At 46.7% G+C, this 26,120-nt stretch overlaps 1 protein-coding gene across 2 annotated transcripts in view; it reads right to left on the bottom strand.

The window, feature by feature from the left end:
• CEMIP2 (cell migration inducing hyaluronidase 2) overlaps nt 1–7,017 on the bottom strand; it is an 86,629-nt gene extending 79,612 nt beyond the window's left edge. The window contains exon 1 of one of the 2 annotated variants that reach the window (XM_044265911.1): nt 6,938–7,017. The gene's annotated coding sequence lies outside the window, so the exon portion shown is untranslated. Of the gene's footprint in view, nt 1–5,843; nt 5,933–6,937 lie in introns of those variants that run through there. The other variant, XM_044265910.1, reaches the window with a different exon arrangement.
• Between the last annotated feature and the right edge of the window lie 19,103 nt (nt 7,018–26,120).

Here is a 26,120-nt window from a genome sequence, read left to right as displayed (position 1 = left end):
GCTAGCTTCTCCATATTACCAGCACCTCGCTTCTATCTGAGCATGTCCTAGGGTGACTGGCAAGGGGCTGTCATCAAGTACCCCTTGCACAATTAAAGCCACATCTTTGGCATTAAGCAAAGAGAATTTTCGAGAGCCTCATCCGAAGTAGATTTTATAGAGGTGGCATTGGTCCTAGTAAAAACCCAATCTGGTTTTTTAACCACAATAAAAAAAGACAACTCATTTTTCTCATTTCTTTCTGAAACAGGAATCAGGCAATTGTCCTTGTGCTTAACTTAATCTTTCCGCTCCCTAAAATGTTAATAATTAATTTTCCAACCTCATTGTATACAAAAAAAAAAAAAAAAAAAAAAAAACCACACACACCAAAAAAAACCCTATTCATTCTCCAAGGAAGTGAGTCACCATCCGTGAGGACCATGGTGAGAACAGGAGATGGGTGGTATCCAAGTACAAGGCAATAATTAGGTAGGAGCCCCCAATCAGTAACAATTTCACTTTGGAGAGCATTCGTCATTAGATACGACCCAAGACATCTGGCTTGTGGTGGATATTCGTAGGTTTTAAGATACTTAATCTCAAACTCAGAGTCAATAAGACCATTCAGTGGCTCAACCTGGATAGTCTGAAATTGCAATCCTTTCAGGAAACAATGTTGCAATCACACTCCTAAGCGGTCCTAACACCATTTTAAAAATTATATGAAAGCTAAGACTGCTATGAGCCTTCTCAGGCAAACTTTTCAAAATATAAAGTCTCAGGGGCACCTGGGTGGCTCAGTGGGTTAAAGCCTCTGCCTTCAGCTCAGGTCATGATCTTAGGGTCCTGGGATCAAGCCCCACATTGGGCTCTTTGCTCAGCGGGAGGCCTGCTTTCCCCTCTCCCTCTCTGTCTGCCCCTCTGCCTACTTGTGATCCCTCTCTGTCAAATAAATAAATAAATAAATAAGTCTTTTAAAAAAATTTTTTTAAAAATAAAAATAAAGTCTCCAAATGCTGTCAATTTTTTACTTATTGTCCAAACTAAGATGAAACCCTGATAACATAAATATCAAAGGTTGAGCACATGTGACCACATAACGAAAATAAATGTCACATCACAACTCTGGCCACAAGGTTAGACTACTAATTACAATTTCAAGGCAGATTTGCCTAATCGATCAAAGGACGGATTCGATGGGAGGCAGCAATTCTGTGTTTTAAGTCATGGACAGAGTCCCGATCTATGCCATTTTTTTTAAAAGAGGCATTTTTTAATAAAGACCCTATGTTTCATTCATCTTGGTACTGCTCACAGTCCAGAGCCTTGCACATCTTAGGAATGCAATAAAATATTTGCTGAACATAGTTCCTGACAACGAACATTAATGGCTTCCCAAAGCAAGCACAGGGAAAACAAAAGACCATGCCAACATATTTCTAATACACTTACATCCTATGAATCACAACACAAATCTGAATAATGTTTCCAGGAACTTGCTTTTCAAAAAAAATGTGCACTTCTATAATATTTTACATTCGTGTGCTATTTATGAAAAATGCAAGTAAAGCTAACATTATTTTTATGCTTAGTTCCCTATTTGCCAGAAATTTCTTACAAGAAGGATCACCCCACTGTGTGTACATCTTATCATGTATAAATCCTACGAAATGAAAAAAGGTGGAGTGTATGTTTTAAACTTGGGTGCAAGGAGTTTCTAAGCCCAAATGCAAATTATTTCCCCATTAAAACACTAAAATAACTAAATTGCTAACAAAACCAAACAGGTACAAATTAGATTATATTAGTGGGGGGAAAAATGCTGACTGGAAATGAGGACAAAGGGGTTCTTGTCCCTGCTCAGCCATTAATTTACTATATGACCTTACCTAATTAGTTAGCCTCTCTGGGTCTCAACTTCCTCATTTTAATATTGTTTAAAGCCCTTTCAAACTACATGCTAAGATTCAACATGTCCTGAAAACTGACTGACATGCGTACTGCGCCCCCCCCACCTCCCAAATCACATTGAATGTGCTAGTTTTAAATATGTGACTAGGATTTCTATCAAAGGCAACTTATTAAAATGTAAGATGAGCTTAAGACCATTTCACATAGAGAATAAGGCAACTAGATTAAAACAAACAGTGCTTCTAGATTCAAGTTTCACCCAGACAGCAAACTGTTCTTCCTGGGGGAACAGCCCTTTCTTTCATAGCATCCTTGAAAATTCCACCTCTTTACAAATGGAGAAAACGAGTCAGGGTCATTGTCAGGATCTCAAACATGCAGATGCATGGCTTTTCCTTCCTTTTCCCTTTTCCACATTCACCTTGTTAGAGGAGAGGAAAGCTGAAGGGCTAGTTTGGCTTGGGACACGGGGAAGAATGTGGCAGTTAGGGTACAGACCAAGACAAGCCCCTCTCAATTGAGGCACTGTGCGAGCCAGCCCATCCTTGTAATTACTGCTCACACCCCAAACGCAATGAAAAGATTTCCTGTGGCTGAGATGGGAAGATGCCTGGACACGCTGAGGAATGCTCTGCGACAATAACCACCATAACCATCTGAAAAACTGCACTCAAGCTGAGATTCAGAACACTCCGGAAAGCGTCAACAAAACAGAACTTGGTCACTGAGACCGTTTAGACTCAGTTATGATCTGAAGCGAAAAAGCTCTAAGAAGAACATGGTTTCAAAGTACCTTTTGATACCCAACAGCATAAGCCTGTATGGTCCTTTATTACATACACAGCAAATTAAATCAAGTTTAATCCTCAAAGAGTTGGATAAAGTATTTTTTTAACTTTTTTTTTTAAGATTTTATTTATTTATTTGACAAAGACAGAGATCACAAGTAGGCAGAGAGGCAGGCAGAGAGAGAGGGGGCAGCAGGCTCCCCGCTGAGCAGAGAACCCCATGTGGGGTTTGATCCCAGGACCCTGGGACCATGACCTGAGCCGAAGGCAGAGGCTTTAACCCACTGAGCCACCCAGGCACCCCTAGAACTTGATAAAGTATTCTTAAACGAATTTTACAGGTGAACCAACAACATGGGAAGAAGTGGGGGAATTGTCCAGCAGCAAACATCAGAGCCTCATCTTAAACTCCATTCTGACTTCAAATACTTCAAACTTTATGTTTCAAAATGGTACCGCTGACTCCAGTGTTCAGTCCCTACTATTTTTTTTTTAAGATTTTATTTATTTATTTGACAGGCAGAGATCACAAGTAGGCAGAGAGGCAGGCAGAGAGAGAGGAGGAAACAGGCTCCCTGCTGAGCAGAGAGCCCCATGTGGGGCTCGATTCAAGGACTCTGGGATCGTGACCCGAGCCGAAGGCAGAGGCCTTAACCCACTGAGCCACCCAGGCGCGCCTCAGTCCGTACTATTTTTGTGTGATTTCAAAAGTTTTATTTCTCACTAAACTGCTTTCTCCCCCACCTGCACTCCCAATCTGGTCCTCCTCTGGAGGATTCTTAAAGCATTCTATGTACAATGCTCCAAACACTCATACACACTTACTGCGCCTTCTCTAATTGCTCATTTCCTTTTCTCCCATCCTAGGCTCATTCCTTTCAACAGCAAGAGACCATCTCCTCTTTCCTTACAGACAGAAGCCACCACACAGATGATCTTGGCTCCCTGTGACTTCCAAGCTTGACCCACTCCAACCAGCCCCGTCTCCCTACAGACAAGAACACGGTGTGGGCATTCAGACTGCTTCCCAAGCGCCCGACACACAACAGGTGAACAATAACTGTTAGTTTAATGCATGGGGGTGGGGATGGCTGGATGATCCAAGACTTGTATTTTATAGAATTTTACAAAGTACACCTTTACATCCAGTATCCCATGGGAGTCTAAAACTGTACTTAATAATATCTTCTCAATGATCTCCTTCTGCACTGTGGCTCATTGTATCATTCTGAAATTCAGAACCCAGGCCCAGAGGCGCGGAGCTGGTTAAGTAGCAGCCTGTCAACTCTACTTTCTAGACTGTCTTCCCGCCGTTCCCAAGGTAGCCTGGGAACAGGCAAGATTAGGTTCATTAGAACACGAAGGAGGTGTTGTCCCATTCAGGTTTCCTGTTGTGAAATCGGAGACTTCCGAAAATCTGCAGGTTGCAGGTTAGATCAACAAAGGAGCTTGGCCTCCAACAAATTCGCTGGGACCACGAAAACCTGAAAAAGCACAGGGGAAGAGTGTACTATCTGACCTCCGTGTCCACACATGCCTCAGCTTCGTCCGCAGGCCGTTAAAGCAGAACAGGTAAGCAAGGATCCAAAATTCACTTCTAACCTTACTGTTGTAAGCCAAAGCACACACACACATCCATCAGATCCAACAGCATCAGGTGGAATGAAATGAAAGCCAGAAGCAGATATCCGGCTCCATCTGCATCCACTCAGACCCTCGAGTGCAGGTACGCAGAAAGTGAAGGAGTGACTTTCAGGTAAAGGACACAACACCAGAAGGTTCTACCCAGTGTCTGCTAAGCACAAGTACTTTGTTCTGCTTTGCCCAGAAATGCAAACCCAAAAGAGCCCTTTGAATAGCTCATCAAAGGCACACAACTAGAGCGTGATGCCCAGACCAATTTTGAAAACAGCAAACTTCCTTCAGGGGTCAAAAAAAGATTAAGAGCTCCTTTTTGCCCACCAAAGAACCCTAAGGCTAACCACTTGAAACGCATTCCTTACACAGAGTCACTTCCAACAGGTATGCCTGGCTGCCCTGAGGGCTGAGGCCTCCCTCAGCTCAGGTGAAATCTCCCTCCATCCCAGTGCCTCTAAATTCTCATTTTGTCCCTGTAAGGGCTCCGGAAAGCAACATCCGCCTACCCTCAACACAAGCAATTATGCCACAAGGCATCACATTGTCACACTGAAACCAGGAGAGTGGACATAAGCCAGTGAGTGGCTTCCGTGTGGAATGCAAGTTCTTAAAAATTATTAAGCACTCCATCCATAACCCGACTGTTGATGAAAGGAGATGTATATCAAAGTCTGTTTTCCTAACCTTAGCCAGAGAATTTAAGTGAGCGGTTTCCGCTCCACAGCGAGGTCTGGTGATAAGCCTCAGCGGAGAGCAACGTCGGGACCTTGCTCTGATTGCAAAGGATGTAGCAACTGGCATTAACCACTGAACTCTGGGATCCTCGCAGCGCCGGGCCCCCTCCTTTGCCAAGACCTCCCAACTCTGCAGAGTAAAGCTGGGAGTGGGGTCCAGTGCCAAGGCTACCCCAGCTGTAAAGAAAGCTGCGAGCGATTTTAAAGCCCCCCTCCTTACTTTTACTAACACAAAGCGGGTAAGGGCTGAAGGGTTGCTTCACCAACCCAGTGGAAGACTAGAGAGACAAAGGTCACCCCCAAACGCGTCCGCGCGCGCCCCGAAGCCGAGACTGTGCAGCGCACGTTCCACCAACCTTCCCCTGTGGTCGGCTTCCTGTGGGGTTTATCCCCCCCACCCCAACCCTCTCCGGAAAGTTTGAGGCTGTTCACACCGACTTTCAAAGGTCCATTGTTTCCTTCCCCGTAAACGCAATGAAAAGAGAGACGGAGAGAAAGAAACCGAGACGCCGTTCCCCAGACCCTTTCTTACGGAGAGGATTTACTCCGGGGGAGTCCGGGGACTCCGGACCCAGCCAGGAGAGAGACCGGGAACCGCGGAGGGCAGGGGGAGGGCGGGAGGGGGCTTCGGGGGGCGGGAGGATGTTTTGCGTCTCAGCAGAAACGCCTCAATGCCGGACCGCCGGCAGCCGGGAGCTGGGACGGTGCTCGGGGCCGCGGGCGGCGACCTCGCAGTGGCCCCGGCGGGCAGCGGGGGAGGCGGGGCGGGGGGAACCCCTCCGCGGCTTACCTTCCCCTCCCCCACTTAGCGTCGGCTACTTCAGGTGCCTACACCGCGGTCCAAAGAGACGGAGCCGAGCTCCCAGCGTCCCCGTGTCCGGATCTTCTCTCCATGGCCAGAGAGCCCCTGGAGCCCCGCGCCAGCCGCCGCCGCCGCCGCCTCCGCTTTTCTGCAACTGGAAGCCGCAGCCTCTGCCCGGAGGTGCAACGCTCTCCTCCCGGGAATGACGCGCACTTCCCTCCGCCTCCGCCTCCTCCTCCTCCAGCCCCGAGCCTCGGGGGCAGGGGCCTCGGCTCGCTCGCTCCCGGAGCCGCCGCTCGGCTTTCTCCGCTCCTTCCCCTCCGGGAGGAAGAGAGCCTCGGCCCCGGCGGCGCGCGCCCCAGCGTCCCCGCAGCGATGGGAGGCGGCGGCCGCGCGGGGCAGAGCGGGGTCCCGGGAGTCGCGCTTGTCCCTGGTCGGCCGGCGCCGCGGCTCGCGAGGGTCGCGCTCAGCCTCGGCCGGCCAGACAAGCGGCCCGGCTCTGCTGGGCCGAGGGTTGCCGATTGGGCCGGCGGGCGGGCGGGCGGACGAGACGGAGGAGGCGGGGGGAGAGGAGGAGCCTGCGGCCGGAGGGGGCGGTGGCCACGCCGGGCTCCTCCCGCCGCCCGGCTCCGCGGGAGCTCCGGACCCCGGCGCGCCGCGCCTCCCGCTGCGGCCACCGAGAACCGCGCCCCCAGCTGCGGCTGCAAACTCCCACCACGCGGGTCTGAACCTGAGCCGGGGCCCCCAGCACCTCGCGGCCGAGCCGGACAATGAGCCCTCACCAGCCCCGGCTGAACCTGACAATGAGCCCCATCATCCCCCCGCGGTGGAGCCTGCTCCCCCGCGGATCCTGTCCTGGCTGAGCCTGACACTGCGCCCCCCTCACTCCACGGCGGAGCTGTGCACCCCTACCGCCTCCCGGCTGAGCCCGACTGCGCCCCAACACCCCGCCGCTGAGCTGGACACTGCGCCTTCATCGCTCCCGCCTGAGCCAGACTCCGAGCCGCATCATCCCCAAAGGGACTTCCATAATTCCCGAAAATGCTCTGTGCGTCGGGCCAGCGCACCACGGCCGCCCCCACCTGGCCGACCGCGGGCGCTGGGTTCTTAGCCCTCTCCGCGGAACGAGCCCGCTCTCCGACTCGGGACAGCTCCTCCGGCGGCGCTGAGCGGCCCCGGCCCCCGGCTCCCCAGCCAGAATAAATAGAACTACGCTTCCCCACGCCCCCTGCCCGCGTCACTCTGGAGTGGCCGCCGCTTGCAGGAGGGGCGCGGAGCGAGCCCGCCCACCCCAGCGCCTCCCGACCTCTCTACCGACTCCCGCACCGGGGCTGGAGCAGCCCAGCCGCCCCCACCCCGCCCCTTGCTGGAGCCGCTCTCACCGTGGTAGGGGCTTGGCTCCCGGCGAGGGTGCGGCCGGGGCCGGATCTGTCAGACCCGCGAGGTCCCCATCTAGGGACAGCCGCAGGTCTGCCAAATCCAGGCAGTCGTCATCCTCTGTTTAATTCGGGATTGGAAATTGTCCCGAAAGGGAACTCTTTCAGTTAAATACTGTACAGACAGGAGTGTTCATTTTTCAGGGCTGCTCTTCCTCCCTCCCCGCCCCCCACACCCTTTTAATAAAACCTTAGTCATGTAACCATGACACACCCAGCAGGCGGGAAAGGGAATTCCCTACTTCCACGAGTTTGGTACAGTTTGTAGAAATCAAAAGGTTGCCGGATCTTGGCTGATGATAAGACTGCCCCGGGAACTTTGAAAAATTCGGATTCCCAAAGTTCACACGACCTAATGACTCACAGAGGCCTGGAATATGTAAGTTTGAGAACCGGATGGAGCACCATCCTCTACCTAATTAAACCCTTGGAAAGTTGCCTCCACTATAGCAACATGGTCCGGTGCTGAGACCTTAACGAAACTACCAAACTTTGGGAGCCACTGTCCCTCTGGGAGAGGGAGGAAGTTTCTTGAAATAAGGCAGATGCAGATGGGGGGAGGGGTGCTCAGTTGGTGAAGCATCTGCCTTCCCCTGGATTCACGATCTCAGGTTCCTGGGATCCAGCCCCGTAGGGGGCTTCCCACTCAGTGGGGAGTCTGCTTCTCCCTCTCCCTCTGCCCCTCCTATCTGCTTCTTCTCCCTCTCAAATAAATAAATAAAATCTTCCCAAAGCGGGGGGGGGGGGGTGGGGGGGGGGGGCAGATGGTTTTGAATGACAAGCTAGAAGGGACAAAGGACTTCTTTAGTGACCAAAGATGATATGTTTAGGATAGGAAATGTGTCCCCCTGTGTGGTAAACTGTGGTAAGCAAAGAGTTCAGATCTTAATCACTAGAACCCGGAAGTGTTCCTTTATATGGGAACAGGGTCTTTGCAGGTGGGATTACATTAGAGATCTGGAGTTGGGGAGATTATCCTGGGCTATCAAGGTGGACCTTGAGTGCGATCACAGGTCACCTTAGAAAAGGGAGGTGAGAAGATGATGGGAACGCGCCAGCAGATGCAGCCTCGGTAAAGGAGCGTCAGCAGCCCCCAGAAGCTGGAAGATGCCAGGAAGGGCAGGTCCCTAGAGCCTCCAGAGGGAAGGAGTCCTGCCTATTAGAAGAGTTCAGACTTCCAGACTCTACGAGAATGAAAGTATACATTTCTGCTGTTTTAAGTCACCAAGTTAGTGGTAATGTCTTACGAGAGCCATGGAAAACACACACATCATATGGCCTGTGTCGTGTCCTTTACATTAAAATGCCCATTTTCAGGACGTCTGGGTGGCACAGTTGGGTTAAGCATCTGCCTTTAACTCAGTCAGGATCCCGGGGTCCTGGGATTCAGTCGGGCACCTTGCTCAGAGGGGAGCCTGCTTCTCGCTCTGCCTGCTGCTACCCCTGCTTGTGCTCAATCTCTCTCTCTTTCTCTGACAGATAAATAAAATCTTAAAAAAAAAATGCCCATTTGCTGAATCTTTATCAAGTGCCAGGCATTTTGCTTGGAGTTTGAATATGTTATTTAATTTAATCCTCCCAAAAATTGTTACTCTGATTGTAGACATGAGGACCCTGGGACTCAAAGTCTAGGGAGCCTGCCGCAGAGCAAGAGCCTATTGGAATCAAACATTAAAAGTGACTATTAAAAAATCATGTAAACTATTTTAATGAAAGTTTTGGTTTTAAAGAAGTCTTATTTCTATAACTATTGCCGGAATCAAAGGAAATGGACATGGGTATCTGGGGACGCTGTGCCTGGAGGGTGGGGTGGGCGGGGGGTGTAGGAGTCTCATACCTTCTGCTCAATACTCTTGTGAACTTAAAACTGCTCTAAATAAAGCCTATTGAGGGGGGGCACCTGGGTGGCTCAGTGAGTTAAAGCCTCTGCCTTCGGCTCAGGTCATGATCTCGGGGTCCTGGGATCGAACCCGGCATCGGGCTCTCTGCTCAGCGGGGAGCCTGCTTCCTCCTCTCTCTCTGTCTGCCTCTCTGCCTACTTGTGATCTCTGTCAAATAAATAAATAAAATCCTTAAAAAATAGGATTAAAAAAAAGCCTATTGGGGGGCACCTGGCTGGCTCAGTCGGTAGAGAGTGTGAGTCAGTAGAGTATGTGACTCTTGACCTCAAGGTTGTAAGTTCAAGCCCCATGTTGGATATAGGGATTACTTAAAAATAAAGTCTTTTCAGAAAATTTTAAATAAAAAAAATAAAGTCTATCAACACAAAAGAGGGCATTGAATCCTTATGTGGCTGACCTTTGAGAATTTTATAAACTTATGTTCTTGGGTATTTATCAGGAAACATTAAAAAAATCAAATTTTCTTTTTTTTTTAATTTTATTTATTTATTTGACAGACAGAGATCACAAGTAGGCAGAGACACAGGCAGAGAGGAGGCAGAGAGGAGGAAGCAGACCCCCTGCCGAGCAGAGAGCCTGATGTGGGGGCTCCATCCCAGGACCCAGAGATCATGACCTGAGCCGAAGGCAGAGGATTAACCCACTGAGCCACCCAGGTGCCCCCCCAAAAAATCCAATTTTCTTAAAATAAGGGAGATGGTTTTGAAACTACAGTCTCCAACTTCCAATGCTTTGACTTAATTGTTCAACTTTATGAGGGGGCAAATGTGAAATGCATTCAAACACTACTTCAAATTTCGAATTAGGATCTTTTCCTGGTCCACCCACACTCTTTCATGATGCCAGGCAGCGACAGGGAGCCAAGGCTCCCGGTCACCCAGTGATCACGAGGGGCATCAGCCAATCCTCTCACCATTCTGCATCCAGACAACCATTCTGTCTTTCATTTTCAGCACAGTATTCAATACATTACATGAGATAGTCAATGCTTTATTATAAAACGGGCTTTGTGTTAGATGATTCGGCCCAACTGTAGGGTAATGTGGGTGTGCTGAGCACATTTAAGCTGGGCTGGGCTAAGTGATGACGTTCAGTAGGTTAGGTCTACTAAATGCATTTTTGACTTAAGATATTCTCAATTTATCATGGGCTTATCCAGATGTAACTCCGTCATGAGCTGAGGCAGATCTGTAATGTGAATGGAGTTATACTGGACACAAAGTGAGAGGTCACAGACCTCTGGTCAAGGAACTGATGTTGTTCCAAATCGGGTTCCCAGGGAAGCAGGCTGAGACACAGTGGCAAGATGTTCATTAAAAAATGTCCATGAGATCAACACCTTTTGAGGGAGGGACAGGAAGCAGGATGGGACAGAGGGAAAAGTTGAGCTGCTGTGTGAACCCAGCCACGGACTCAGCCAAGCTCCCTGGGAGGCTCTGGACCAGCATGGCCCTTCTGAATTATTGCCGCTAAATGCCTTTACATAGCCTCCTGAATTAGTCATCGGATATGGTGCATCCTGGGAAATGGCATGACCTTGGGCAAGGCAGCTCAGCAGCCCAGGAGAGGTTTGGCTCTGGATAACCCTTGGAGCTGGGCAGCATGTCCTCTCTTGAAGGCAGATCTGGTAGTCTAGTACCTAGTCACCTATTCCCTCACTGTTCTGTCCTTTCCACATGAGGAGGGAAAGCCTCATATGAGCATAGGATGCCTTTTGTTTGTTGTCCCAGTGCTGGCAGGGCTCACGGTCTTGAGGCAGGACAGCACACTGGCTGACGGTGGAGGTCCCTCAGTCACTTGGCCTGGGTTAGAACCACAGTCCATAGTTCCCTGCAGGACAACTTCAGACAAGACGCCCAGCCTCTCTGTGCCTGTGTCTTCACTTAGAAATGGGAATAGGGGGACGCCTGGGTGGCTCAGTTGGTTGAGCGGCTGCCTTCAGCCCAAGTCATGATCTCAGCATCCTGGGATCGAGTCCCACATCGGGCTCCTTGCTTGGCGGGAAGCCTCCTTCTCCCTCTGCCTCTGCCTGTGCATGCTCGCTCTCTCTCTCTCTCTCTCTCTGACAAAATAAAAAAAATAAAAAATATTCAAAAAGAAAGAAATGGGAATAGGGACAGGGCTCCTGGCTAGCTCAGCCGATGAAATGTCTGCCTTCAGCTCAGGTCATGATCTTAAGGTCCTGGGATCAAGTCCTGCATCAGGCTTCCTGCTCGGTGGGGAGTCTGGTTTTCCTTCCACTTCCCCCTCTGCTACTCCCCCACTCACACGCTGGCTCTCTATCTCAAATAAAATCTTTTTTTAAGAATGGGAATGGGGGGGCACCTGGGTGGCTCAGTAGGTTAAAGCCTCTGCCTTCGGCTCGGGTGATGATCCCAGGGTCTTGGGATCGAGCCCTGCATCGGGCTCTCTGCTCAGCAGGGAGCCTGCTTCCTCCTCTCTCTCTGCCTGCCTCTCTGCCTACTTGTGATCTCTATCTGTCAAATAAATAAATAAAATCTTAAAAAAAAAAAATGGGAATGGGGTGCCTGGCTAGCTCAGTGAATAGAGCGTGTGACTTTGGAAATCGGGGTTGTAAGTCCTGGCCCCACATTTGGCATAGAGCTTACTCTGAATGGATGAATGAATGATAGTTCCTAGTCCATGCAGTTGTTATGAGGATTAACTGATAACGATGTAAGGGGCTTAGCCACACACTTCGTAAGTGCTCAGTGTTGTCAGGGTCTCTGGCCCTCTTCTGTAGCCTTCCATGTCTGGCTAAATTAGAATCCTAGAGCGCCTGGATGGCTCAGTCGGTTAAGCAACTGCCTTCAGCTCAGGTCATGATCCTAAAATCCCAAGATCAAGTCCTACATCAGGCTCCCCACTCAGCAGAGTCTGCTTCTCCTTCTGACCTCTTCCCTTTCATGCTTTCTGTCTCAAATAAATAAATAAATCTTTTAAAAATAACTAATTAATTAATTAGAATCCTGTATCAGGTTACACTCACAATGACTTTTTTGGTGGGGATTTGCAACTGAGTGCTGGAGATGAAGGCTCCAGACTGGAGGTGAAGGCCATGAGAAACAGTCAAGGATCATGGTCTAAACGAAGCTGGTGAGAATGGGGAGAGGCAAGAGCCACATTCCAACCACGCCTTATTCTTACAGCCTCTCTGGCTCTGTATGCCTGTCCCTTTCCATCTCTCTGAAATGCCAGTTCTCCCAATCCATACCCTGGCTGGCCCATCCCTTACCCCCCTCACCACTGTGCCTTTACCTCACGAGAGCTGGATCAAAGGTGACCCTCTGTGTGAACATTCTAGAATCCGTCAGGGCCTCCCTTCGGGTCCGACGGCTCTATCCACACATCTGTTACACCCCTCCCAGCACCGCGCCAGGATGCTTAAGTATGTCCTACTCCCAGCCACCCCCCTCCTGTCCCCTTCCTTACAGCTGGTGGCCTGGACACCTGAAGAATCAGATTCAAGATGGAACCTCATATTGTGGATGGCAAAGGAGTCCACAGAGCCCTTCAGGAGAGGGGAGAGTATCAAACACCACGATCTGGAAAGAGCTGGGACACCTCTGCATTCAGCTTTTTAGTGTCGCTGCTTGCTTTGTATGTTCTGGCTCCAAACCCTTTGAAGGCAGAACCTCCCTTGACTGCCACCTCTCTTCCCCTCTCTGTTTCCCCCCCCCACCATCGTCAGGCTGTTAGAAATTAATCCCTACAGACCGTGTTTCATTCTATGAGGGTCTGAACAGATCGTTTCCAAATCTCGTTTTTCTTTTTTTTAATTATTATTAAATTAATTTATTTTCAGCATAACAGTATTCATTATTTTTTCACCACACCCAGTGCTCCATGCAATCTGTGCCCTCTATAAAACCCACCACCTGGTACCCCAACCTCCCACCCCCCCCCCGCCACTTCAAACCCCTCAGATTGTTTTTCAGAGTCCTCAAATCTCGTTTTTCTGTTCATACTTGTTCCCAGCTACACTTAGTGTCTGGGTGGAAATGATTCTCCAGGTGACTAATGCTTCTCCAGGAAGGTGTTGATATGCTGTTTGTATCCTCACCTTAATTAAAAGTCTTAGAAGAATTTTCCCCCATTGACCGAATGCAATAACATTACAGAATGTTAGTGTGACCTTTCTCCACTGGGGTAGACCTGAGTGTCTACAAAACCATCTTTTCTTGCTTTATGTCCCTGTATCCAACTAACCTCATTCTCACACTTCATCAGCTTGTCGTGAAGACTGCATGTTTCCAGTTAAACTCTTTGGATCCTTGCTTTAAAGTATGACGTAAGCAATTCTGATATAGCTAAAACTCTGACACAGTCTTTTCAGAGAGAGGAGAAACATTTTTTTTTTTTTTTTTTTTTTTTAATTTATCAGCCTCCAAAATCTGTTGGGTAAGTAGGAATGAAACCTCTTTTCTTTTTGTCATTTGAAAACACAGCCTTCAGGGTGCCTGGGTGGCTCAGTGGGTTAAGCCTCTCCTTTAGCACAGGTCATGATCCCGGGGTCCTGGGATCAAGCCCCACATCGGGCTGTTTGCTTGGCAGGGAGCCTGCTTCCTCTTCTCTGCCTGTCTCTCTGCCTACTTGTGATCACTGTCTGTAAAATAAATAAATAAAATATTTTTTTTTAAAATGTAAAAAAAAAAAAAAAGAAAACACAGCCTTCTACTTAAAAAAGAGATACTGCATCCTGATTCCTAGGCAATATATTCAAAATAGGTACCAAATCATTTTAAGTTACACACTATCTCTATATAAGTGGTTTTGCTTTGTCATTGGCACCCTGAATCAGTATCTAGAGGTCTTCACAACTGAAGACACCGTCCCTGGGAAGGGAAATAAGTTGCCTGAGGTCACTCAGCTAGAGTAAAGTTGCTACTGTAACATATTTTGTATTAAAAATTTCTTTTAGGGGTGCCTGGGTGGCTCAGTGGGTTAAAGCCTCTGCCTTCAGTTCAGGTTATGGTCCCAGGGTCCTGGGATCAAGCCCCACTTCGGGCTCTCTGCTCAGCAGGGAGCCGGCTTCCCTTCCTCTCTCTCTGCCTGCCTCTCTGCCTACTTGTGATCTCTGTCTGTCAAATGGATAAATAAAATCTTTAAAAAAATAAAAAATAGGGACGCCTGGGTGGCGCAGTTGGTTAAATGACTGCCTCCGGCTCAGGGCGTAATCCTGGAGTCCCGGGATCGAGTCCCACATCAGGCTCCCAGCTCCATGGGGAGTCTGCTTCGCTCTCTGACCTTCTCCTCGCTCATTCTCTCTCTCACTGTCTCTCTCTCTCAAATAAATAAAAAATAAAATCTTAAAAACAAACAAACAAACAAACAAAAATAAAATAAAATAAAAAATAAATAAAAATTTCTTTTATCATTTCTAAGGTATATGCAGTATTGATTGCCCCCGTTGTCTTATGGGTTTGCTGTATGAGGATGAGAAGATATATGTAAACTCAAGAAATACACATGAGAAATGTACCACCTTTGTGTCATATTCACAAACGGATGTGTACCGAAAGATTTTAAATAGTGAATTAGCGTAAGAATTGAGAAAGCTGATGATGCATAAAGTACATAATTTAAAATAATACCAACATCCTGGAGCATGTGACCCGCTCAGTAAGTAGAGCACATGCCTCTCAATCTAAGGGTTGTGAGTTAAAACCCCATGTTGGGCATGGCACCTACTAAAAAATGGTTTTAAAAATTTTTTAAATAAAATAAATAAATAATACCAACATCCTGAAATCATGCATTATCTCCTGAGTTTTACCCCTTCCTTCCTGTACCTCCCTTCCAGGCTACCAGTAAAGAAGCATAAGACCACTGTTCCCTGAAAGATTAAGAATCCTGGGTACTCATCCAAGAAGCAGAATTAGAAAAGAGAAGCAAGATCAGGAACACCAGACCTGCATCAATTCACAGCTGCCAAATTCCCCTAAGTATACCATATAAAAGCTCTCTGCATACAGACAAAAGGTTGATATCCAGGATCTATAATGAACTCAAACTCATGTGCTCGCTTCGGCAGCACATATATAATGAACTCAAACTCAACACACACGAAACAGGCAAACATATCAAAAAATGGGCAGAAGATATGAACAGACGCTTCTCCATACAAATGGCTATCAGACACATGAAAAAATGTTCATCATCACTAGCCATCAGGGAGATTCAAATTAAAACCACATTGAGATACCACTTTATACCAGTTAGAATGGCCAAAATTAGCAAGACAGGAAACAACATGTGTTGGAGAGGATGTGGAGAAAGGGGAACCCTCTTACACTGTTGGTGGGAATGCAAGTTGGTGCAGCCTCTTTGGAGAACAGTGTGGAGATTCCTCAAGAAATTAAAAATAGAACTTCCCTATGACCCTGCCATTGCTCTCCTGGGTATTTACCCCAAAGACACAGATGTCGTGAAAAGAAGGGCCATCTGTACCCCAATGCTTATAGCAGCAATGGCCATGGTCGCCAAACTGTGGAAAGAACCAAGATGCCCTTCACCGGACGAATGGATAAGGAAGATGTGGTCCATATACACTATGGAGTATTATGCCTCCATCAGAAAGGACGAATACCCAACTTTTGTGGCAACATGGACGGGACTGGAAGAAATTATGCTGAGTGAAATAAGTCAAGCAGAGAGAGTCAATTATCATATGGTTTCACTTATTTGTGGAGCATAACAAATAGCATGGAGGACAAGGGGAGATGGAGAAGAGAAGGGAGTTGGGGGAAATTGGAAGGGGAGGTGAACCGTGAGAGACTATGGACTCTGAAAAACAACGTGAGGGTTTTGAAGGGGCGGGGGGTGGGAGTTGGGGGATCCAGGTGGTGGGTATTGGAGAGGGCATGGATTGCATGGAGCACTGGGTGTGGTGCAAAAATAATGAATACTGTTTTTCTGAAAATAAATAAATAAATTTAATTTAAAAAAAAAAAAAAAAAAAAAAAGCTCTCTGCAGTGCCTCAGTGGCTCAGACAGTTAAGTGTCCAGCTCTGGATCTCAGCTCAAGTCTTGATCTCAAGGCCATGCGTTCAGATCCCAGATTGGACTCCATGCGCAGCAGGGAGTCTACTTTAAAAAACAAAACAAGGGACGCCTGGGTGACTCAGTTTGTTAAGCAGCTGCTTTAGGCTCAGGTCGGGATCCTAGGGTCCTGGGATCGAATCCCACATCCGGCTCATGGCTCAGCAGAGAGCTTGCTTTTCCCTCCCACTGCCTGCTGCTCTCCCTGCTTTGTACTCTCCCTCTCTGTTAAATGAATAAATAAAACCTTTTAAAAAAATTCTTTTAAAAAAATAAAAAACATCTCAGGGCCATCTGGATGACAAAACAGCTCTTCAGGAAACTTGAAGTCACCCATGACTTGAAAAGCCTCAATGAACAACTTGTCAGAAGTTCCTCTCAGGCTGTGGAAATCTCTTTTGTGTGATACATCCACATTCCTCTCTAAAGAAATGAACATGAAACTATTCTAAAAGATAGTCAAGATTACTTGAGATAAAGGACAAATACTGTATGATTCCACTTACATGAGGCGCCCAGAGTAATCAAATTCCTAAAGACAGAGAGTAGAATGGTGGTCGCCAGGAGCTAGAGGAGAGGGGCACTGTTACTGTTTAATGGATACGGAGTTTCAGTCTGCGGAGATGAAAAGGTTACAAAGATGATTAGTGGTGGTGGTTGCACAATATGAATATATTTAATACCACTGAAACTTACACTTAAAAATGGCTAAAAGGGTAAACTTCATGTTGCCACGGAGAAAAGATTACATCTTGAAATATTATAAACTAAGAAAAGTCATCAAATATTTCCCAAGTTTCTAAGAGTACAATGGAAAAATGACAAAAATAGAAAAATCTGATTTTATGTTCCATTTGGATGTAAGAATTTACTGCGACTTTAAACGGAGGCAATTGTTTTCAGAAAACTACTGTTAAAATGCACTAGTATGTGGGGGGGGTTGTCTGGCTGGCTCAGTCAGTAGAGCATGCGGCTCTTGATCTCAGCGTCATGAGTTCAAGCCCCACGTTGGGTGTAGAGATTACTCTAAAAATTAATACATAAATTAAGTAAATAAAAATGTACAACAAGGTGCTTAAAAATGGAGAAAGGAATTTCAGTCCTTTCCATGATCACATCAATTCAGCTCTCTTGTGTGGATGAGCTGAAGACAGCTTGGGAAACAGAGCTCAGTTAGTTATCCAGCAAATACTTACTGTGGGCCACTATGCCAAACACTGACAGATTTTGATGGTAAGACAGCACAGCTAAAGCAATCCTGGTGGAGTTCCTCCCTCTCATTGAAGGAGACTGGCAAGTAAACCAGTAAGCAAATGATAATACAGATTGTGATAAACTCTCTGAAGGACATAATCAGAATTATGAATGATGCGTGGGACAGAAGACACTGATGGCCTCAACGACACACACTCTCAGGATTCATGCTCTTGTGAGGTCCCCTCCCATACTAGCTTTGAACTTGGCCATGTGACTTACGTTGGCCAATGCAACAATGGGGATGTGATATAAACAGAGGCTTCAAAAGCATTTGCATAGGGTGTCTGGATGGCTCAGTCAGTTAAGCATTTGACTTCAGCTGGGATCATGATCCAGGAGTCCAGGAGTCAAGCCCCCCATCAGGTTCCCTGCTTGGCAGGGAGTCTGCTTCTCCCTCTCTCTCTGTTCCTCCCCTGCTTGTGCTTACTCTCTCCTCTCTTGCTCACTCGCTGTCCCAAAGAAATAAATTTTTTTAAAAACCTTTAAAAAAAAAAAAAGCATTTGCACAAGTTGCTGGGGTTGAGGTGGGGGAAGGGATATTTAAGATTACATGGTCAGAGAATACAAAGATAGTAGTAGTTAACAACCTAAAGGATGTGAATCCTGAGAACAAAAATTTGAAAAGGAAGATACATTATAATGGCAAAAAAGGAGGGACCAAGGTAGGGGAAGCCCTGAGGATGGGGAATCCAGGCTTGGAATACCATGGACCCAGGAGAGGCCAGCGGTGAACTTTTTTATAATTTCTGCTTGGACTGGCCTTATCTGGGTACTAAATAAATCATAAAAAGAAGCCATAAAGGTTCAAGAATTTCCTGGAAAGATTCTTTGCTTAATAGAGATATATTTTAGAAATTGCTGGGTGCCTGGGTGGCTCAGTGGGTTAAACAGCTGCCTTCGGCTCAGGTCATGATCTCAGCGTCAATCAAGTCCCGCATCGGGCTCTCTGCTCAGCAGGGAGCCTGCTTCCCTCTCTCTCTCTCTGCCCCCCTCTCTGTCTACTTTTGATCTCTGTCAAATAAATAAATAAAATCTTTTTGAAAAAAATGTTGCTTAGCTGAAAACAAGCAACAGATTTTTTAATTTTTTAATAAAAAAAGGTGCATATAGATATGCACCTATTTTTGCCATAGGAAAAATACCATCACTCCTGCATCTATTTGGGTCATCATAATCAAGGAGGAGGGTCCTTTCACATAGACAAGAGTCAAGTGTAGTTCCTCTTCTGTGACTTGTCTATTCAGAACCTTTGCTTGTTTTGCTGCTGGGCTGTTGTCTTTGTCATTGATTTGTAAAAGCTCTATATATGCTAAGGAAATTACCCATTTGTGATTTGAGTTGAAAGTATGATTTCCCAGTCTGTCCATAAGCTCCTGTTTACCTTCTGAACCATTCAAGTCTTGTTTCTCTCTCAGTCTTGTGGATATAAAAACAGCCACCAAGAAGAGACCCAGGGTGAGCAAGGGTTCTGGAGCCACACTGCTTCAGATCAAGTCTCAGCAATACCACCTATTAGCTGTGTGACTTTGGGCCACGTACTTCAGCTCTCTGGGCCTCCATGTCCTTATCTGTAAATGGGACTAATCATAGCACACACCCCTACAGAGAGATTATGACAATAAATGAGTCAATAAATGTGAAGCATTTAGAAGAGTACCTGGTACACATATGCATATGGTTAAAGTTATTTAATATTATTGGGGCACCTGGGTGTCTCAGTCAGTTAAGCATCTGACTTGGTTTCCGCTCAGGTCATGATCTCAGGGTTGCGGGATAGAGTTGGCCCTCGGGCTCCATGTTCAGTGGGGAGTCTGCTTCTCTCTCTCCCTCTGTTACTCCCCCACTCATGCTCTCTCTCTCTCTCAAATAAATAAATATCTTAAAAAATAATAATGAAGTTATTTAACGCACACACATATTTAGTCTATTTCAGACAAGTAACAGTATCTCAGATTTTCAACCACTGTTGTGTTATCCTCATTTCACAATTATCCTCATTTCACGGTAAAGAAACTGAGGCTCAGGGAAAGTAAATAAGTCCCACTTTTTTCATCACCTTTGGGCCATCTCCCAATATTAAAGAAAGTAGGGGGCGCCTGGGTGGCTCAGTGGGTTAAGCTTCTGCCTTCGGCTCAGGTCATGGTCTCAGGGTCCTGGGATTGAGCCCCGCATGGGTCTCTCCGCTCAGCAGGGAGTCTGCTTCCCCCCCCCTTCTCTGCCTGCCTCTGTCTACATGTGATCTCTCTCTGTCAGATAAATAAATAAAATTGTAAAAAAATTAAAAGGTTAAAAAAAATTTTTTTTTTAAGATTTTATTTATTTATTTGACAGAGAGAGATCACAAGTAGGCAGAGAGGCAGGCAGACAGAGAGAGAGGAGGAAGCAGGCTCCCCGCCGAGCAGAGAGCCCGATGTGGGACTCGATCCCAGGACCCTGAGATCATGACCCGAGCCGAAGGCAGCAGCCCAACCCACTGAGCCACCCAGGCGCCCCTAAAAAAATTTTTTTAATTGAAGTTTCTGTACTACAGGTGAAAGTAACTTCAAAGGGAACCCTCCTCAATGCTTCTCATTGTTTTTGTGGGACACAGGTGTCCAGAGGCAAGACAGCTCTACTGCTACTGTACACAGGTAAAACCAAGTAAAGGAAAAAAGCTGTAAGCAGCATGCCTCAGAAAGAAAAAAAAAAGAAGAAGAAGAAGGAGGAGGAGGAGGAGGAGGAAGGGATGGTTCAAAAGGACTTTGGCAGCATATAAAGTATTAATATAAATTAATTCCTACCATTGGAAGATTTATGATGCACCAGCCACTGTGAGAAACTGAAGTCTCAATGGAAAAGTGACTTCTCTGCCAATTTTTGAAGACACTGGAGCCGGAAAGGACCAAGTTCAAATTCTGACTGGAACATGTAATCATGGTTTGACTCTAGGCAAGCTCCCCTAACCTTCTGGTCTTCACGGTAATGTCACATGTAAATCAACACAAGTGGAGAGACAGAATTCTACACAGAACACACCACATGCAAATCTCCCCCAGGACCCAGTAAATGTTGGCAGTGCCCCCAGTCTGTACAATGGGCTGCCTACGACGGCTGAGAGCCACCAAAGACCAAGCGGCTGGCTTGGTGAGCTCGGGAGGTCTCCATCTCTGGAGGTGTTTGTGCAGAGACTACACATCTCCGTGCAAAGAGCAACACTAACATAATGCTTCCCACGTGCCAGGAGCTGCCGTGTGGGATTTAGAGATATATATGAACTCTGCAGACCCCCCAGCCCTATGAGGTAGATACCGCAGGTCTCCATGTTTTACAGATGAAGGAACTAAGGAGCAGCTAAGTGGTTTGGGGGGGGGTGTGATAACCACGAGCAGGTGCCAGAAATTTCCACCCCGAAGTCCTGCTTTTAACCATTGCACTAAGTGCATGTAAGCAACAGTGTGAAGACATTTGCCTATTAGTTTGCTGGAGTCCATGACCTCCACGTTGCTTCGGGCACAGGGCGCTCACGGGCTCAGACTTTCCGTCTAGCGTGAGACCGACAGAAGCGCTCGGTTTCGAGAAGGAGAAGCAGTAGATGCCGACGCCAGGGGCGGCCCCGGCGCAGCGCGCGCCTCGCTGGGACAGGGTCGGCCGGGCGCGGCTCACACCCCCGAGCACCCGCCGGGGGACGCCCGCCGCCAAGCGCAGGCGTTTCCCGGAGCCAGACCCTAGGTGTCACCAGCGTGCCAGCGCGGCCCGTCCGTCCGTCGTCGGCTCTCGGCCGCCGCAGGAAACGACAGTGTCGCCGGCGCGGAGGGGGGCGCTGACGCTCGGAGGGCGGAAAGGGCGTGGGTGCGAGCGCCCCGGCCCGGCTGTTTGTGCCCGCGGCGCCCTGCGGCCCGGCCGCCGCCCCTCGCTTCCTGGCCCCGCGGCGGCTGGGGGTGGGGGTGGGGAATGGAGGGGGAGGATGGAGGGGGGATGGGGTGGAGGGATGGAGGGGGGATGTGGTGGGGGGAGTGGAGGGATGGGGGATGGGGTGGGGGGATGGAGGGAGGGGGACGGGGTGTCGATGCGGGGGCAGGGGGAGGCGGGAACCCACCGCCCAGAGCTCACCCTTTAGGTTTTTTTGTTTTTTTTTTTTAAAGATTTTATTTATTTGTCAGAGAGAGAGGGAGAGAGAGCGAGCACAGGCAGACAGGCAGGCAGAGGCAGAGGGAGAAGCAGGCTCCCCACCGAGCAAAGAGCCCGATGTGGGACTCGATCCCAAGACGCTGGGATCACGACCTGAGCCGAAGGCAGCTGCTTAACCCACTGAGCCACCCAGGCGTCCCTCACTCTTTACTTTTAAGGGCTATTACCGCGGATTCAGGCTTGAGGTTTGGACTTTGAGGAGAAAGGGGAACAGAGACTTCCCGGGTCCGCACAGAACTTGATTCTTCCTTTGTTTCCCTCTGCCTCCAACCGCATTTAGATTTAACATCTCCTGCGAGCTCCGTCTGCCGGAGGAAATGATAAAGCCGGGCTGACTTACATGCACGTCAGGGAACACGACGCTTTCCCAAACGCCCTCTCGTTCCATCCTCCTAACACACCTGCGGAACAGACAGGACAAGCGCTATTATTAACCCCATAGTACAGAGGAGAACAGTGAGGTTCAAGGAGACGGTAAACAGGGCTCAAAATAGTATTCACTTTGTCTCCGAGGGATTAAAAAAAAAATCCTCTGGTTTTTAAATGAGATACTATGTATAGTGAACCCATGTAATATAAAAGACGAGGCATTATTCAAACTCCTTATTCATCATCTCTCTTCCCCGTCCCCCATTACATTTGCTGGTCACAAGAGGAAAAAAGTTAGAAACCACAGAAATGAAAAAGACAGTTCTAGATGAAAAGAGACTTAAAATACACACTAAGTGCCCTCTGTGGTTCTTGACCCCACCCTCATTTGAATGAATCAATGAAAGGGGTATTGGGAGCGCCTGGGTAGCTCAGTGGGTTAGGCCGCTGCCTTCCGCTCGGGTCATGGTCTCGGGGTCCTGGGATCGAGTCCCGCATCGGGGTCTCTGCTCAGCGGGGAGGCTGCTTCCTCCTCTCTCTCTCTGCCTGCCTCTCTGCCTATTTGTGATCTCTCTCTGTCAAATAAATAAATAAAATCTTAAAAAAGAAAGAAAGAAAGGGGTATTTGGAAATCAAATGCAAAATTTTGAATATAGACTAGGAATTAGGTAACATGAAGGAATTATTGCTAATCTTGGCAGGGATGATGATGGTATTGTAGTTATAAAGAAAAATATTCTTCTTTTTAGAGCTTCCCCATGACATCTGTAAAATACGTTAGCTGGCACTTGGGTGCTCAGTGGGTTAAATGTCTGCCTTCAGCCCAGGTCATAATCCCAGGGTTTTGGGATTTTGTGAGTTCTTGCCCAGCAGGAAGCCTGCTTCTCCCTCTGCCTGCTCCTCCCCCTGCTTGCGCTCTTTCTCTTACAGATAAATAAAATCTAAAAAAAATAAAATAAAATATGCTAGCAAAAAACCTAATATATAAATAATAAATAAAATGAAATATGTTAACAAAAATAATAATTTTTTAAGCATATGTGAGAATATACTGACAATTGTTTACTCTAGGTTATGGATATACATATAGGTGTTTATATTACTATTCTATTTTTCTTGATGTTTATATTTTTCATAATTAGTTAAAAAAATCTGTTGAGAAAAACAGTGATTCATTCTTCCTTTTATAGTTAAGCATCTTTGTCTTTTTTTTTTTTAAAGAATTTATTTATTTATTTGACAGAGAGAGATCACAAGTAGGCAGAGAGGCAGGCAGAGAGAGGAGGAAGCAGGCTCCCTGCTGAGCAGAGAGCCTGATGAGGGACTCGATCCCAGGACCCTGGGATCATGACCTGAGCCAAAGGCAGTGGCTTAACCCACTGAGCCACCCAGGCGCCCCAGCATCTTTGTCTTTTTAATTTGTTGGTATTTTGACATTTTCCTTGCCTGCCTTTCAGTGCATAGAAAATGTGATGGGTGGGGCACCTCGCTGGCTCAGGTGAAGGAGCAAGTGAGTCTTGATCTCAAGGTCATAAGTTTGAGCCCCACATCAGGGGTAGAGATTACTTAAATAAACTTAAAAAGAAAAGAAAATTTGGTGTGAAACATAAATGGAGTAAGAGGCTTCATCTTCTATCTGACTGAAATTTTACACCTATAATTATCTTTGATCACACCCTGCAGATTACAAACAGGAGCCCAATACATAGAATGTGAAAAATTCCTCATAAAAGAAAATGGTGCTCTGAAAGATTGTTTTTTCTTTTTTGCTTTTTGAAACCAACCAGATTTACAGAAGTTGCAAAAAAAGGTGTGAGGAGGTATACCTGGGTGGCTCAGTCATTAGGCGTCTGCCTTTGGCTCAGGTCATGATCCTAGGGTCCTGGGATTGGGCCCCACATCAGGCTCCCTGCTTGATGGGAGGCCTGCTTCTCCCTCTCCCACTCCCCCTGCTTGTGTTCCCTCTTTTGCTGTGTGTCTCTCTCTGTCAAATAAATGGGGACCCTGTGGACCCTTCACCCAGATACATCAGGTGTGAACACTTCGTCATGTTTGCTCATCACTCTTTCTATCTACACAATTATACATATTTTTTTCTGGACCATTTGAAGATAAACAGCAGACATCATTCCCTTTTACCCTTAAATACTTCAGCGTAGATCTCATGGGAATGGGGACTTTATAGCATAACAACACAATCCAGGAATTTTTAGCATATCCAGTCCCTATTCAAACTTTGCCAATTGGCCCAACGATGTCCTTTACAGTATATTACTCCAATCCAGAATTCAGGATCAAAACTGTGTGCATTGCATGTGGCTGCTGCCTCTTTTTAGTTTCTCCTAAACTGGAACAGCCCGGTTAGCCTTTCTCTGTCTTTCAGGACATGAACAGTTGTTGTGTATAATTTCCCCTAATTCAGGCAGAAAACCTATTAATGCTCTTTAATTATAATTTGAAAATTTTCAGCAATGCAACCTCTCTCTTTTTCAAGAGCTAGAATTACATTTACAGGAGAAGAGAAAAATTGAACTACTAAACCTTGAAAGTATGTATAAAAAAACATTATTCTCCCAGAGAAGATTCAGAGAGGCCTCAGTGGCGAATGGAATCAGTTAAATAAATTTACACAACAGTATCGGATTTTAAACTAGGTGAAAAGATTAACTGGTGACTATAATAATTTGGCAATAAAACATACTACTAAGGGAATCCCTAGTGATCTCAAGTTTTGGTTTCTTTTATTTTAATTTAGTTAATTTATTTTTAATTTTTTTTTTTTTTTTAATTTACCAGACAGAGATCACAAGTAGGCGGAGAGGCAGGCAGAGAGAGAGAGGGAAGCAGGCTCCCTGCTCAGCAGAGAGCCGGATGCGGGGCTCGATCCCAGGACCCTGGGACCATGACCTGAGCCAAAGGCAGAGGCTTAACCCACTGAGCCACCCAGGCGCCCCTAGTTAATTTATTTTTAATTTATTTTATTTTTCTACTTTAAAAATGGGGCATTTGGGTGGCTCAGTTGGTTAAGCATCTGCCTTCAGCTCAGGTCATGATCCCAGCGTCCTGGGATCTAGCCGGGTATCAGGCTCCCTGCTCAGCAGAGAATATGCTTTTCCGTTTCTCTTTCCCTCTGCCTCTCCACCTGTTCATGCTCACTCGCTCTCTCTCAAGTAAATAAATAAAATATTTAAATAAATAAATAAATGTCAAACAGGGGTGCCTGGCTGGCTCAGTTCCTGGAGCATGTGGCTTTGGATCTCAGGGTCATGAGTTCAAGCACCACAATGAGTATGGAGGCCTCTTTAAAAAACGAAACAAAACAAAAGACTGCAAACAAACAAAAGCCTTAAAAAAATAGCATATATATATATACATACATATATATATATATATATGTGCTATATATATGTATATATATAATATATATTTTTTTAATCTGGGATATATATGTTTCTACAAAAATAAGAAAATCAAATTACAACTTAAGATACCTTCCAAATTCTTGAGATAGGAAGAACCTTAGAGATTATCCAAGCAACTGATATTTTACAGAAAAAAAAAAAAAAACTCAAAACCCAGACTGTATCTTACAGAAATACTCAGACAAGTGTACATGGGTGTTTGTACAAGGATGTTCCCCCAATAGTGTTTATAATAATGGGGGGTGGGGGATGAGGGGCACCTTGGTGGCTCAGTGGGTTAAAGCCTCTGCCTTTCGCTCAGGTCATGATCCCAAAGTCCTGGAATCAGGCCCAGCATCCGGCTCTCTGCTTGGTGCGGAGCCTGCTGCCTCCTCTCTCTCTCTGCCTGCCTCTCTGCCTACCTGTGATCTCCGTCTGTCAAATAAATAAATAAATAAATAAATATCTTTATTAAAAAAAGTAATAATGGGGGGGGAATGATCTCAATGCCCATCAATGGGAGAGTTTTTTTCCATTAGGCAAATTTTTCAGAAGTTATTATTAAGGCATGCCATTAGTGGGTTAAGCCTCTGCCTTCTGCTCAGGTCATGATCCTGGGGTCCTGGGATTGAGTCCCACATTGGGCTCCTGCACTCTGCCTGAATTCTCTCCCTCTCTCTCTCTGACAAATAA

Source organism: Neovison vison, chromosome 9, assembly GCF_020171115.1.
Source record: "Neovison vison isolate M4711 chromosome 9, ASM_NN_V1, whole genome shotgun sequence".
Classification (NCBI taxonomy): domain Eukaryota; kingdom Metazoa; phylum Chordata; class Mammalia; order Carnivora; family Mustelidae; genus Neogale; species Neogale vison.
Note: the sequence above shows the minus strand (reverse complement) of the source record. Positions and strands in the feature narration are given on the sequence as shown.